Genomic DNA, 13616 nt, shown 5'->3' with positions numbered 1-13616 from the left:
ATCACATGGAAGCCATATATGGTCACATATGATTATATAAAAGCCATATATGCTCACATATGACTCCATGAAAGCCATATATGGTCACATATGATTATATAAAAGCCATATATGCTCACATATGACTCCATGAAAGCCATATATGGTCATATATGACCACATATAATATATATAATAATACCATCAAGTTTGTTTGTATTAGCTAAAGACGGGCTAACAAAAAATATTGTTCACGCTGCAGCATTAAGAGATTAATATTATGTAATTAATTAATTATATAAATAATTATTACTTTTAATAAATTAAAACAATTTTGTTATTTTTAAACAACATTCCCTCATCTTTCACAGCGCTCCAGGCCTTTTTCACTCATATTCCACATCCTTATACACTTCCAATAAGTTAGTAATTTTTTTTCTACACTAGAAATTCTCTAGAAATTATTCACATGGCAAAACAACGTTTGCCGGGTCAGCTAGTAATATATATAATAATACGGATCATTATGACCACATTTTGAGTCATCTGATCACATGGAAGCGATATATGGTCACATATGACCACATATAAGCCATATATGATCACATATGAGCCATATATGGTCACATATGGTTTCATTAGTCATTTATGATGAAATATAATTCATATCATAACATATGGGTCATATATGATCACATAAAAGCCATATATGATCACATATGAGTCATATATGATCACATGTGAGTCATAGGATTAAATGTGGGTCATATCATACCATATAAGTCACATATGATTGTACATAGTCGTATGTTGGTCATATATGATCACATATGAGCCATATATTTTTTTCTGTCGAGACATTTAGAGAAAAAAAAAGCAAACAATGACATTGTTATTCAGAAGAGACTCTAAAGTGTATTGAAGAAATTTTAACTTGGTAACGCCACCTGTTGGCACGTACCACCGAATTATCCCCGAGCGAATCCGAAAGTTCGAATTACCAGCAAGTTTGCCAACGGAATCTCCTAGCAAGTTCTTTGAATTAAACAAAGATAAATACTCTTTCATACACGTATAATAATAATAAATTATATTCGAAGGAAAGTTATTTCACCACCGATTATAACAGCCATTTATCCAAAAGTTGGTAAGACACCGAACACCTACGGAACGTAACATTAGTAATGCGTGCCTAATTTTGGGTTCCGAACAAAGTATTTCCTAATTATTCGCACTACGCATCACTAACTCAAAAGTTTGTATTCCCCGTGCTCGATGTCCTACCGGTTATAACTTCCGTAAAGTAACCAACTTATACATACCTCATATTGTAGCTTCAGCCCACGAGAAACATCAATTTCCCCGTTAATTACGTCCCTGAGAATGTAACATATCGACTTTGCTCCCTTTAAGACGAATTACCTACCGCCCTTTGAGACGGACTTTCTCATTTTCTCAGCTATTAATTTCAAAACTCCCTCTCTTCATTATCGGTAATATTCGACCCCAACTAATTTCGGGAATCGATGATTGCCACTCCTTATAAAAATTCAAAGTCACAGACATCAAATTTCCTTAGATCAGTTTCGTGATTCAGCGCTCTTGGGGACTTTGCACAATACTTTTAATTTCCTGTTGAAAATTAAAATACCTAGCCCTCTATTGATAAAAGTAAACTCTCTGTCTATCATGTATTTCTTAAATATCGAAGTCACATTCATCCATTTTTTTTTATTTGCGTTATCGTAATTACCAAGTTCAATTGCAAAAAATGGCCTTTGAACTTTGCTCTGTTATAACTTTTGAATGATTAAGTTTACAAAAAAATTATGAGACTTTTTTTTAGAAAATTTAATTTTCTATCGAAAGTATTCTTATTATTTTTTGATCTTAGGATTTTTTTCTTGTGGTAAAATTAAAATAAAATAAAAATTTATATATTGACAAAGAATCAATTTGTTGAGTATAAATTAAAATAAAATCGTTAATTTCCTGATACAAATTAAAACCCAGTAACTCGATAAGCAATCTTGTAGAAGGAATAAAGCGACACAAGTACAGAATAAGGGTAGCGTCCCCTCGCAATAGAAATGCCCATAAAAACATACTCTTTTTCAACTTGTCTCGAGTTCCCAACTCGCCCCAGCTCCCTATTCTCGGTACAAATAAAAAGGACTTGAACAGGACGTAAGAATGTGGAAAAGTGGATGGTTGGGATAAATCTTTCTCCCTCTTTTATTCGGATGCGTTATGAACAAGTGGGAGCGTTTTTTTGGGTGTGTTGTTATAAAATTGAATTTTCCGTGCTATTCCGACACAAAAGGTGTAATGCCGGAATCCAACAAAACACCTTCCGAGGATAATTCTCGCCTTACTACTCGGCATTTTAACGTTCCGAGTGGTAGAAGATAATGTAATGACATACTCGTTAAAATGTTGTTACAAATTATTGTTATTGTTGCCATTATTGTTGTTATTATTCCGAGTGGCTTTTGACAAAGGATGAATGAGAGACAAAGAGATCGTTAGTACAAATAGAACAATAACTCTAAGTAAACTCAGTTCCTCTGGAAGATTTAATATGCCAAAATCTAATATTGTGCACCAATGTCTTTCGCAATTTAAGTTCGTTCTTCCGCAGATAGTTGAAATATTCTTAATGCTAGTCAAAATTAAGAGCAAATATGTTAACAATCCAATACTTACTTGCTTAAAACGCTTTAAGCTAAGAAAAGTGCTAAAATTAAAAAATTACCTATAATAAGTGTGGTTTTTTGACTTTTGGGCTTGGTTTAATTGGGAAGGAAAGGAAAATTTTGAGTTTTCCGAAGATAGGCTGCTAGAGGGAAGTCTAAAGAATAAAAATTTCCAAAGTTGATGTCCATACCATGCATAACGCTGATAGACCAGGTCCCAATCCGTAGATCAACACTTGTAGAAGCGAAAAAGACTTTATTTCTCACCACAAGCTTATTTCCAGGATATAGCAAGTGAATCTAGAAAAAACTGACATGAGAATGGATTTCAATGCATGCATTACATCTGAACTATTTTTATGAAGCATAGCCGGCATAAATATATAGAGTTTTATTAAATTACTATCGGAAAAATACATTAGATTGATAGATGAATACAAATTTATAACGTGGTTGAACTTTTGAGCTCACAATTTCTATCCGATCGATCTTTTAGCCTCCCGTCACCCCTCGCCCTACATGCAAGACACACACATCCCTGGATAGAAGATCTGCAGATAGACATAAACACACACTGGTAGGAAACATCAGAGTTTGAAACGAGATGCACTTCTCAGTCGTTTCGTGCTCGACTGGTCAGCCTTTCGACTCTCGAACTTCGAATTCCCTCGATATATAGATATACACAGATGGAGCGCGAGGGGGTGTACTATTGGCAGGCTGCCAGATCATACCGTCGTTGCTCAATGAAATCTTTTCTACATTGAGTTAGCCTCCTCTCTGTTTCCATGTTTTTTTCCTCGGGGTTTTTTTTTCCTCCGTGGGGGTTCTTTCGCGCTGAGCGAGTAGTTCGCGCCTGGCGAACCGCCAGTAGAGACGCAAGGTGCCTCAAACCCTTAACTATATAGCTGGAAGCAGTAACGGGCCAGTTTGGTCAGCCAGTTGAGTGACTGTACCTTCTGGTAATCGCCTCGAGGTGGTTGACAGCTGCCGAATGCCCTCTAGATAACGATACACGTGCGCTGTCTCCGGCAGAAGTCAACTGACCATAATCTTTAGTTTGAAAAGGTCAATTTGGAATGACTGAAAAAAATACTTCGTTGATAACTTCTGGAGGATTCAATTTAGGAGAAAATTAAAGAAGACATTTTTTTATAAAAAATTAAGTCTTCTATTAAAAGTATTCTTATTATTTTTTTAATATTTCTCATTATTTAGACGAAACAATTTTTTTTTCTGAATCCCTTATTTGAGGACCAATTAAAAATTTTGTAAAATTCCAATTTGTGGATGAAATATCTAAAATATGGAAAAATGACAAGACCTTTTTTTGTAGGAAATTTAATTCTCTATCGAAAATATCCTTATCATTTTTTTGATATCTCTCATCGTTTAGGCGTAATTAAAGTTTGAATGTCATCAAATCTCGGACTTTTTAAGGACAGTCCTTAAAATAAAGAAATTAAAATTGCAAATTCTGAGTTAAATATTGAAGATATAAAAGTATTCTTATCATTTTTTTTATGTCTCTTATCATTTCAGCCATAATAATAATTCAAAGCCACTTTTTTAAACTTTTTAGGGACGGTCCTTAAAATGAAGAAATTAAAATTGCAGTTTCAGGGTTAAATATTGAAGATTTGTTATCCTTATCATTTTTTAATATCTCTTTTCATTTAGTCAAAATAACGATTTAAAAATTTTAAATCACTTTTTTAAACTTTTTAGGGTCTGTCCTTAAAATAAAGAAATTAAAATTGCAAATTCTGAGTTAAAAATTGAAGATACAAAAGTTTCCTTATCATTTTTTTGATATCTCTTATCATTCAGCCATAGTTATAATTTAAAATCACTTTTTTAAACTTTTTAGGGACGGTCCTTAAAATAAAGAAATAAAAACTGCAATTTCTGTGTTAAATATTGAGGATACAAAAGTATCCTTATCATTTTTTGATATCTCTTATTATTTAGCCAAAATAATGATTTGAAAATTTCAAATCACTTTTTTAAACTTTTTAGGGACGGTCCTCAAAATGAAGAAATTAAAATTCTAATTTCTGGGTTAAACATTTTTTCAATATTTCCATTATTATAAGAGTTATTTAACAATTAACTCCAACAATATTTCCAATATGATTTCTAAATTCAAATAATCAGCATTTGTGATAATAATAATGAAAAACAAAAAAAGAAAACATTAATAATATAATAAATTAATAAACGAACCCGCTTACCACGTTGAGGCGTAACAAGTAGGCACCCTCAAAAGCTCATCCGGTATGAGAATCTCTCTCTCTTGCTCAGAAGCTCAGTTAGGATCTAGATGGTAGCATCTAGCATCCTAGCATCCTTGTTTATAACCTCCTCTTCATTCAATCGTCAAGCGGTGGGTACGCGACAGCATTAAGTATTCCCGTTGGGTCGGTCTGCCTGGCGCGGCAACTTGCCGGTCGATTCTGCCTGGAGCGGCTCGCGGAGTGACTCCCACCCACGCTTCTTTGACTCCCACTCCACCCACACTCCCCTTCTCAGCGGTTCCAAGCCTTAAGCTCGTCGTAGCTCCAGTGGGGAGCGTGATTCTGCGCGTAACCACTTGAAAATTGACGTGGGGGGTACACGCTCCTCATATCCTACCCTTTCTCGTGGATACAGCCTCCCACTCACAGACTACAACGCTCCCCTCTCTCGAGAGCAACTGCCCGGGCAGCCACGGCCGCCCCATTCCGTTCTCGGCGCCACAACGTGTAGCATTACCACCGGAACGCAGCAAACCACCTGCCTCACTGGCATTTTACGTTTGCGTGCCGTCTCTCTCACTCCTACCCTCTCTCACGCGACGGTAACCCACGGTATACATTATATAACACACTTATATATCTATAGATACATATATAACATATAAACACGTACCAGAGTTGATGTGGTCCTTGAACGGCAACAATTATTTAAGTTCCGCGTGTTTTCCTCGGTCATTTCTGGATTTATCAGTCATCAATCATCAGTAATTGATCATTGATCCAGTAATAAGTGAGTGTAGTAATAAGTAATCCAGTGAAGTTTCACCTGCAAGTCACCGATCACTATCTTCAGGTCAGACAACCTCATATCCAATCAATCATTAGCATCTTGGATTAGTTCAGTGTAATTAGGAGTCTACGGGTCAGCTGATCAGACCCGTTGTTCCGAGTGGAACCTACTTGACCCAAGGTACCAGCTAAGTGTACAAGACGGCGGTCACTACGTACATCACGCCGCTTATCACCTCTGAAAAGGTACGCGTGTGCTGTGTTTTATTCGTGACGTGTTATTAAAGTATATTTACCATGTGCTGGAGCTTCCTCGAGTCTTATCAGCTGGAATATCAATCCAGTTTGTTTATTACTTGCTTTCCAGGCTGATTTGAGTCGAGAAAGGTGCTAGAATTTTATAAATACATGGTTTGTACTCAATTTTACGAGAAAGTGTCTTTATGACTTTTGGGAGAGATTTGATCGGGAAAAAGTCGAAAATTTCAAGCTTTCCGAAGATAGGCTGTTTGTAAATAGTGTAAAGTACAAGAATTTCCAAGACTGCTGGTGATATCATGCTTAACGGTGATAGACCAGGTGCTAATCCGTGGGTCAACACCTTAGGAGTGATTTGACCCAGAAATCTTGGAAATTCTTGTATTTTTGCGGCTTAAAACTTGAAAATAACATTTATTAGATGTCTGGAGGGAAAATTTTGACTTTTTCTGATCAGAAAATTCTCAATTGTCGGCTTAAATGCCAAAGAATTGATCCAATACTTGTAGGATTAGTAAAATTGGTAAAAAAAAATAGTATTTATCGTAATTGTTGTGAGAATTGTATGATTTTCTGATTTTTACGGATCAAGTAATGTCTGTCAGTGACGAACCACAAAATTTACTACAGACCCGAGTAAATTCAGAAAATCAGATGATTATAGGCGCTAATCGCGTTATGAATACGGCAGGTTCACCCTTATCTGGATTACTGTTTTATAGGATTTAAAAACCCAAAAGTAAATAAAGAAAAAAAAAAAATAAAAAGGTGTATTCTGACGGTGAGTTTTGACAAAAGACCCTCTGGCTTTGTTGTCGCCGTCTCGTTAAGCCGAGACTCATTTCATCTCGCGACGTCGTTGCGCGTCTACGCCCCGTGAGTGGGCTCGAAAAAAAAAACCTAAAGGAGAAAAGAGTGGATCGCTCGTTAACCATCGTGACGAGGGTTTTTCTACCCCGTCTTTATATTTTCCACGTCCCTCGATTGTCATTATTTCTCTTGGCCCTCTCCCTCTTATTCCTATTCCTTTCCTATTCCTCGGGGTTTATTTTCCGTTATTATCACTAGCTCACTGGTTTCTTTTTTTCCCAATAGTTCTTAAGTTATGAAAACTGGGCAAGTATTGCTCTCTTCTCTGTTATCTTGAAGAGAACCCGAACGCCTTAGAAGCTATTGTTTCCGGCATTTGTCTGTCCGACCGACCCTCCTTATTCTCTGCTAAATATCATCGTCTAGATAACTTTTATGCCTCCATTCATCACTAGTTCCCTAGCTAACAATTGCACGTGCCGATATTCGATATCTAGGTCGTGGTCTGTTACAACCACGGTATTCGGGGCAGAATCCTCTGGTTTGAAACTGGGTCGGATGCTGGGACCACATATTTATCCCTAAAGATTGTTAAGAGTCAGTCAATCAATCCATCAAAAGCACCTAGAAGCCTTTCAAACACCAAAAACATCACTTACAATGGATCTCTTTTCGTCCAATTTTCGATATTAGTACTAGCTATAGCTGAATGCAAAGTAACGTCCATTGATTAGCATAAATATTGATGAGAATGACATGAATAGTGATAGTAACACTAGTCCGTCCATCCGCTAAAATCAATAGCGAGAGGTATCAGATTTATGGTGTATGCAAATAAATCTGAGTCAGCTGGATTTTTGGGTAGGAATTGCTGGCCAGCCTGGAGATAATGGACCAAGTAATAAACCACAGAATGTAGAGCCGAGCGATGAGTAAAAGCCAGCCCGGAATGCACTCGAGGATCAGGTAGGAGAGTGGAGAAAAAAAAAGGACGAGGCTAGCGTGGTAGACCGCGGAATCCTCGATTGGAGTAATCAAGCCAGAATAAAGTGCGAGTCGCTGTTAAAAACCCTCTTGATAAGGAGGCGAGAACTTATCGGGCAAAGTTACACCGAAAAAGGATCGATGAAATGGGAGAAAAAGTCGCGGGTGACAGACTCTGCTCATCCGTTCAATGGAAAATCAAGTTTACGTAATTCTGGGATCGGGAAAAGTCTGGTTAGGGCATCCAGGAATTAGAATCAGCCCTTACGGTTCGATTCCAATCCTGTTTACATTGAAACGCTTTTAAATCCGTCGGTTGTCTCGGACCGAGGGTGGGCAATACACGCGACTGACACCCCTCGTCCCCACGGGTGACAAACGACCGAAATGTGGAAGTAGGTTAACTCCTTTCGGGTAAGCGAGCTAGCTAGCTCTGGCCCCTTCCCTCGGATTCTTCCGAAAGTTTTAATGCACTCGGCTTGAAAAATCTTTGAGATCGGCGAAACAATGCTGCAATATTTAACTATTTAGCAAATAGTCGCCAGTTAGAGAAGGAAATGTTGAGAAGCGACACCTGCTCGTTAATTTAAAAGGAAAACTTCTAGGCGACCTGATTATATCATCCAAGAATTAGTTTACTTACCTGTTGATTTGGACTGGTGAGAAGAATCGATGCTAATCGACCTTCATTAGCGCCTGAGAGTCACCAACCTCCATGATATCTATGTCAGCTATAGATTTACTTGTTGGAGTATCGGGTTGGTTGGGTATTTATAACTAGGCAACGGTAATTACGATCATTGGTTGTGATTTTCCAAGCGATATCTGAATAAGCATTCATAATATATCAACGACAGTTGTGGATTTTTATCAGCGGCAGGCATTCGCTCCTCGATATACTCGGGCATTATTCCCACCCTTCGGTTTAAACATAAACCTATCGCCCTCGAATTCAGTGTAAAGCCTATTCAGTACTTTATTCTCACGAAATTTACCTCGGTGTAAACCGAACCAAAGTGCATGATTAATTCTACTGGGCGCTTTTTAGTGGATTCATTTCGGGGAATTAAAAATTCACGGAAAGCTGATTTCATTATAAAGAGAATACAAAAATTTGTAAATCACTGTGGAATTATTAATCAGATTGTGATCGATTTATTATTTTTATAGAGAATTACACATGATCATATGTGATGGAAATTTACCTATGATGTCATACATGATCATGTGTGATGTAAATTTAAATATGATGTAAATTTCGTTGTGATGTCATGTATGATCACATGTGATATAAATTTACATATGATGTCATATGTGATGGAAATTTAAACATGATATCATATAATGTAAATTTTGTTATGATGTAAATTTGAACATGTAATGTTTGATGTAAATTCAAACATGATGACATACGATGTAAATTTAAACATGATTTCATGTTTGATGTAAATTTAAACATGATGTAAATTTCGTTATGATGTCATTTATGATCACATGTAATGTAAATTTAAAAATGATTTCATGTTTGATGTAAATTTTGTTATGATGTCATGTTTGATGTAAATTTGAACATGTCATATGATGTAAATTTTTTGATGAAGTTATGTATGATCACATGTGATGTAAATTTATATATGATGTCATATGTGATGTAAATTTACATATGATGTCAAACATGATTCGACATATGATCAGAATTCATGAACTTGACGTATAAAATGATCATATTTGATGTTATACATGATTCTACTTATGTAAAGTAGGTCTACACATGACGTCAAGCAGACAACAGATGATTTTCTACACTAGAAAGCGATTTTACTCTTAATGCTTGACTGTAATATTCAAAAAAAAAAGAAAAAAAAAAGAAGTAATCTCTAAAATGAATTTTTAGTGGATAAAAAAAGAATTATTATGACGGGACAAAAATTTATCCACGATGCAAAAGTGAGGATTAAAAATGCATATAGAGAAGTTTTTAATTTGAAACATCGGTGTCACTTTAATTACTTAAAAAACCTCGACTTTCAACTAGCAGGGCTCCCCTCGCCGGCATTCATAATCCGTAGGTTTAAAACAATCATTTTACAGCGACATTTGAGATTAAAAAATTTACTACAGAGGAACAAAAAAAATATAAATTCGCGGGAGCGGTGAAAATATTTATATAAAAAATATATATCTTCCACCACCGAGAGGCAGAAAAATATAAATATAAATATAAAATACAACAAAAGTCGAGTGAATGTCACTCAGACGCAACAGTCGCACCCGACGTCAACAAAGATTACCCTCGCTGTAGGGTTGTAGGGTTGGAAATCAGAAACCGCCCCAAGCGCAGCTCCTCGCTCGACGCAGGTGTTTGCTTGGTGACACTGCCTCAGAAGGGAGCCTCTCAATCTCGTGACATCCAGACTTGTTGAGAAATCCAAGAAGGGTTACTACTTCTTCCACGAGGGAATGGAACTTGTTGTTGCGTAATTCTCGGCCACGGAATCACTTCGGAGTTAATTAATGCATCCACCCTTTTATTTCTCTATCCGCGAGTTTATACAAAAGTTTTGATTTTCTGAATTCTGTCATTCATTCGAACGAATGAGATCGTATTACTTGCTAGAATAATTAATAATAGCTAATTCGCGATTGTAAAAACATAAAAGTTGATGCTAAAGCCCCTCGAGAGCTGAATCAAGACAATAGAATACATTCACCGTGGATGGCAAAACCGGTATTCCACTACCAGCCACTCACTTCACCCCAAATCTTCTCGCGTTGCATTCAACGCATCCATCTGCCGCTGGAACATAATACCTGTGATCTCGACAGCACACACACTCGTTTTATTAACCTCTAACGAGACTAATTAAACAACAGGACATTATTTTTATTTGCTTTTTATTTGCTGTTTCGACAATTACTGACTATTTGAATTTAGAAATCATATTGGAGATATTGGTGGACTTAATTGTTAAATAACTCTTATAATAATGGAAATATTGAAAAAATAATTGGAATATTTTTTATAGATAGTTTAATTTTATACAAAAAAGGTTTCTTATAATTTTTTTGTAACTTCAATATTTAACCCAGAAATTAGAATTTTAATTTCTTCACTTTGAGGACCGTCCCTAAAAAGTTTAAAAAATTTTTAAATAATTATTTTGGCTAATTGAAGAGATATAAAAAATGATAAGGATACTTTTATATCTTTAATATTTAACCCTGAAATGACAATTTTTATATCATTATTTTAAGGACCGTTCTTAAAAAGTTTAAATAAGTGATTTTAAATTAATATTTTGGCTAAATGATAAAAGATATCAAAAAAATGATAAGAATACTTTTGTATCTTAAATATTTAACTCAGAATTTGCAATTTAAATTTATTTTAAGGACCGTCCCTAAAAAGTTTAAAGTGATTTAAAATTTATAAATCATTATTTTGGCTACATGAAAAGAAATATCAAAAAATGATAAGGATACTTTTGTATCTTCAATATTCGACCCAGAAATTGCAATTTTTATTTCTTCATTTTAAGGATAGCCCCTAAAAAGTTTAAAAAAGTGATTTTCATTTATTATTATGGCTGAATGATAAGAGATATAAAAAATGATAAGGAAACTTTTGTATCTTAAATATTAAACTCAGAATTTGCAATTTTAATTTCTTTATTTTAAGGACAATCCTTAAAAAGTCCGAGATTTGATGACAGACTTTAAACTTTAATTACGCCTAAACGATAAGAGATACCAAAAAAATTATAGGGATATTTTTGATAGAGAACTAAATTTTCTACTAAAAAGGTCTTGTCATTTTTCCATATTTTAGATATTTCATCCACAAATTGGAATTTTACAAAATTTTTAATTGGTCCTCAAATAAGTGATTCAGAAAAAAAAATTGTTTCGTCTAAATAATGAGAAATATTAAAAAAATAATAAGAATACTTTTAATAGAAGACTTAATTTTTTATAAAAAATGTCTTCTTTAATTTTCTCCTAAATTGAATCATCCAATAGTTTAATGCTCTATTTTTTCAGAAACAATTTTAAATCAAAATTAAAATTGTGATTTTTGGGTTAAATATTGAAGATACGTCAAAAATAAATCCAAATCATCAACAAAATACAACCTGGATGATCAAAGCTCCTCCTGTAAACCACAATTCGTAATTAAAAAATAAATCTAAGCCGATTTCCCCCCAGGACACTTTACAAGTTAAGTTGTCGGGTGATAAATAGCCCCAGAATACTCTGAGAGGAATACTGGGGCTTACGCTATGAACTAGAAAGAGAGAGAAAGCTGGATGCCAACGGGAAAGGGTTTATCAGAGCGAGAGTCCAGGCTGGTGAGCTTGCTATCGCACTGACCAGTCCACCCCTTTAAATCGCAACATGTGAGGTTCTAGCAACCACCCGGTCCTCTCTTCCCTCTTCCTCCGAAGCAGGACCCGAGAAAATCCGCAGAGCCACACGTCTGCATTATACAGAGAAGACTGGACCCCAAAAACCCATTATTTATGGAATCGCGGCCGCAACTCACACCCAACCCGGAAACTACCCGAACGAGCTTTTTATTTGTTTTAACAAAAGGCTCCCCTGCGGATTCCAAAAATCACCCGGAGCATTACCATTCAGATTGTTAGATACATTTTTGGCGACTGATTGAAGGACAATCTGAATTTTCAGTGGGGTGGAAATTATAATAGTGCCAAGGCAATATAAGGGCTTTAGAGTTTACAATCTATGACAAGACATTTTTGTGAAGCTTGAATAAGTAACTGTAATAACGTACGACTTTTAAATGGAATATCGAGTGGGCATTAAGTATAGACGGCGATATCTCTAGCTAATGGTAAATTACAGCAGGTATATTCATGCTTCTAGGAGAGGCAATTGGTTTAAAATTTAAACGTCTACTGGTCGATAAATCAAAGCTAGTGTATGAGGGCTTCCACGCTCACGACATTGATTTTTTAAGGAACTTACGGATTCGTGGTGTTTTATCGCTTCTGGGTGATGGAATTTCGGGAACAATTGGTTAAATAACTTTGGTGGATGTCATGCATCATCATGTGTGATATCATGCATAATTATACATTTGGTTACATGTCAAATCATGTCTAATCACATTTGATGGAATGTTAGATAGCATATGTGTGCTTCAAGTCATGTATGTTCAAGCCATGTCAGGCAACAAATGTGATGTAAATCTATGGATCATGTCATGCATGATCATATGTGATGTCACAAATCTACATTTGGTCTTATATAAAATCATCTTTGATCATCTATAATGTCATTTTGGAAAACATGTGTGATGTAAGTCCACATGTCAGATTATGCATGACATCAAATGTGATGTAAGTCTACTCGTGATGTCATGCATGATCATATGTGATGTAAATCTACTTATCATGTCATGCATGATCATATATGATATCAAACATGATTCTGAATATGTTATTGAAAATCGTACATGGCATCAAATGTGATGTAAGCCTACTTATGATGTCATGCATGATCATATGTGATGTCAAACATGATTCTACATTTGTTATTCAAAATCATGCATATCAAATGTGATCAAAGGCAATGTATAACATCAAACATAATCATATGTGATGTAAAGCATATATAACATAACACCCTATGATTTTCCAAACTAAAAACGTTTTCCCTCTTGGGCTTAACTGTAACACCTAAAAAGAAGTAGTATCGGTTCGGTAGTTTGGCGATTGTACAACTTGAGATGAAAAACAATTAATCAAAATATCCCGACAGGATTTTACCATTTTCCAGGCGTTACAACTTTCTCTGGTCACCACCCTTGGGACTAGCAAAACTTTGGGTGAACTTTGGA

At 35.5% G+C, this 13616-nt stretch overlaps 1 protein-coding gene and 1 long non-coding RNA gene across 7 annotated transcripts in view; one reads left to right on the top strand and one right to left on the bottom strand.

The window, feature by feature from the left end:
- LOC123264899 (RNA-binding protein Musashi homolog Rbp6) overlaps positions 1-13616 on the top strand; it is a 348561-nt gene that overhangs the window by 225028 nt on the left and 109917 nt on the right. The window contains exon 1 of one of the 6 annotated variants that reach the window (XM_044728426.1): positions 5384-5947. The exons of the other annotated variants lie outside the window; for them this stretch is intronic. The gene's annotated coding sequence lies outside the window, so the exon portion shown is untranslated. Of the gene's footprint in view, positions 1-5383; positions 5948-13616 lie in introns of those variants that run through there. 6 annotated transcript variants of the gene reach the window in all.
- On the bottom strand, positions 2255-5181 carry LOC123264903. Its single transcript, XR_006509446.1, has 2 exons — positions 4910-5181; positions 2255-3758 (listed from the first exon to the last, which is right to left on the bottom strand). It is a non-coding gene; the product is annotated as an uncharacterized LOC123264903 (long non-coding RNA).

Source organism: Cotesia glomerata, linkage group LG5 (genome assembly GCF_020080835.1).
Source record: "Cotesia glomerata isolate CgM1 linkage group LG5, MPM_Cglom_v2.3, whole genome shotgun sequence".
Classification (NCBI taxonomy): Eukaryota; Metazoa; Arthropoda; class Insecta; order Hymenoptera; family Braconidae; genus Cotesia; species Cotesia glomerata.
Note: the sequence above shows the minus strand (reverse complement) of the source record. Positions and strands in the feature narration are given on the sequence as shown.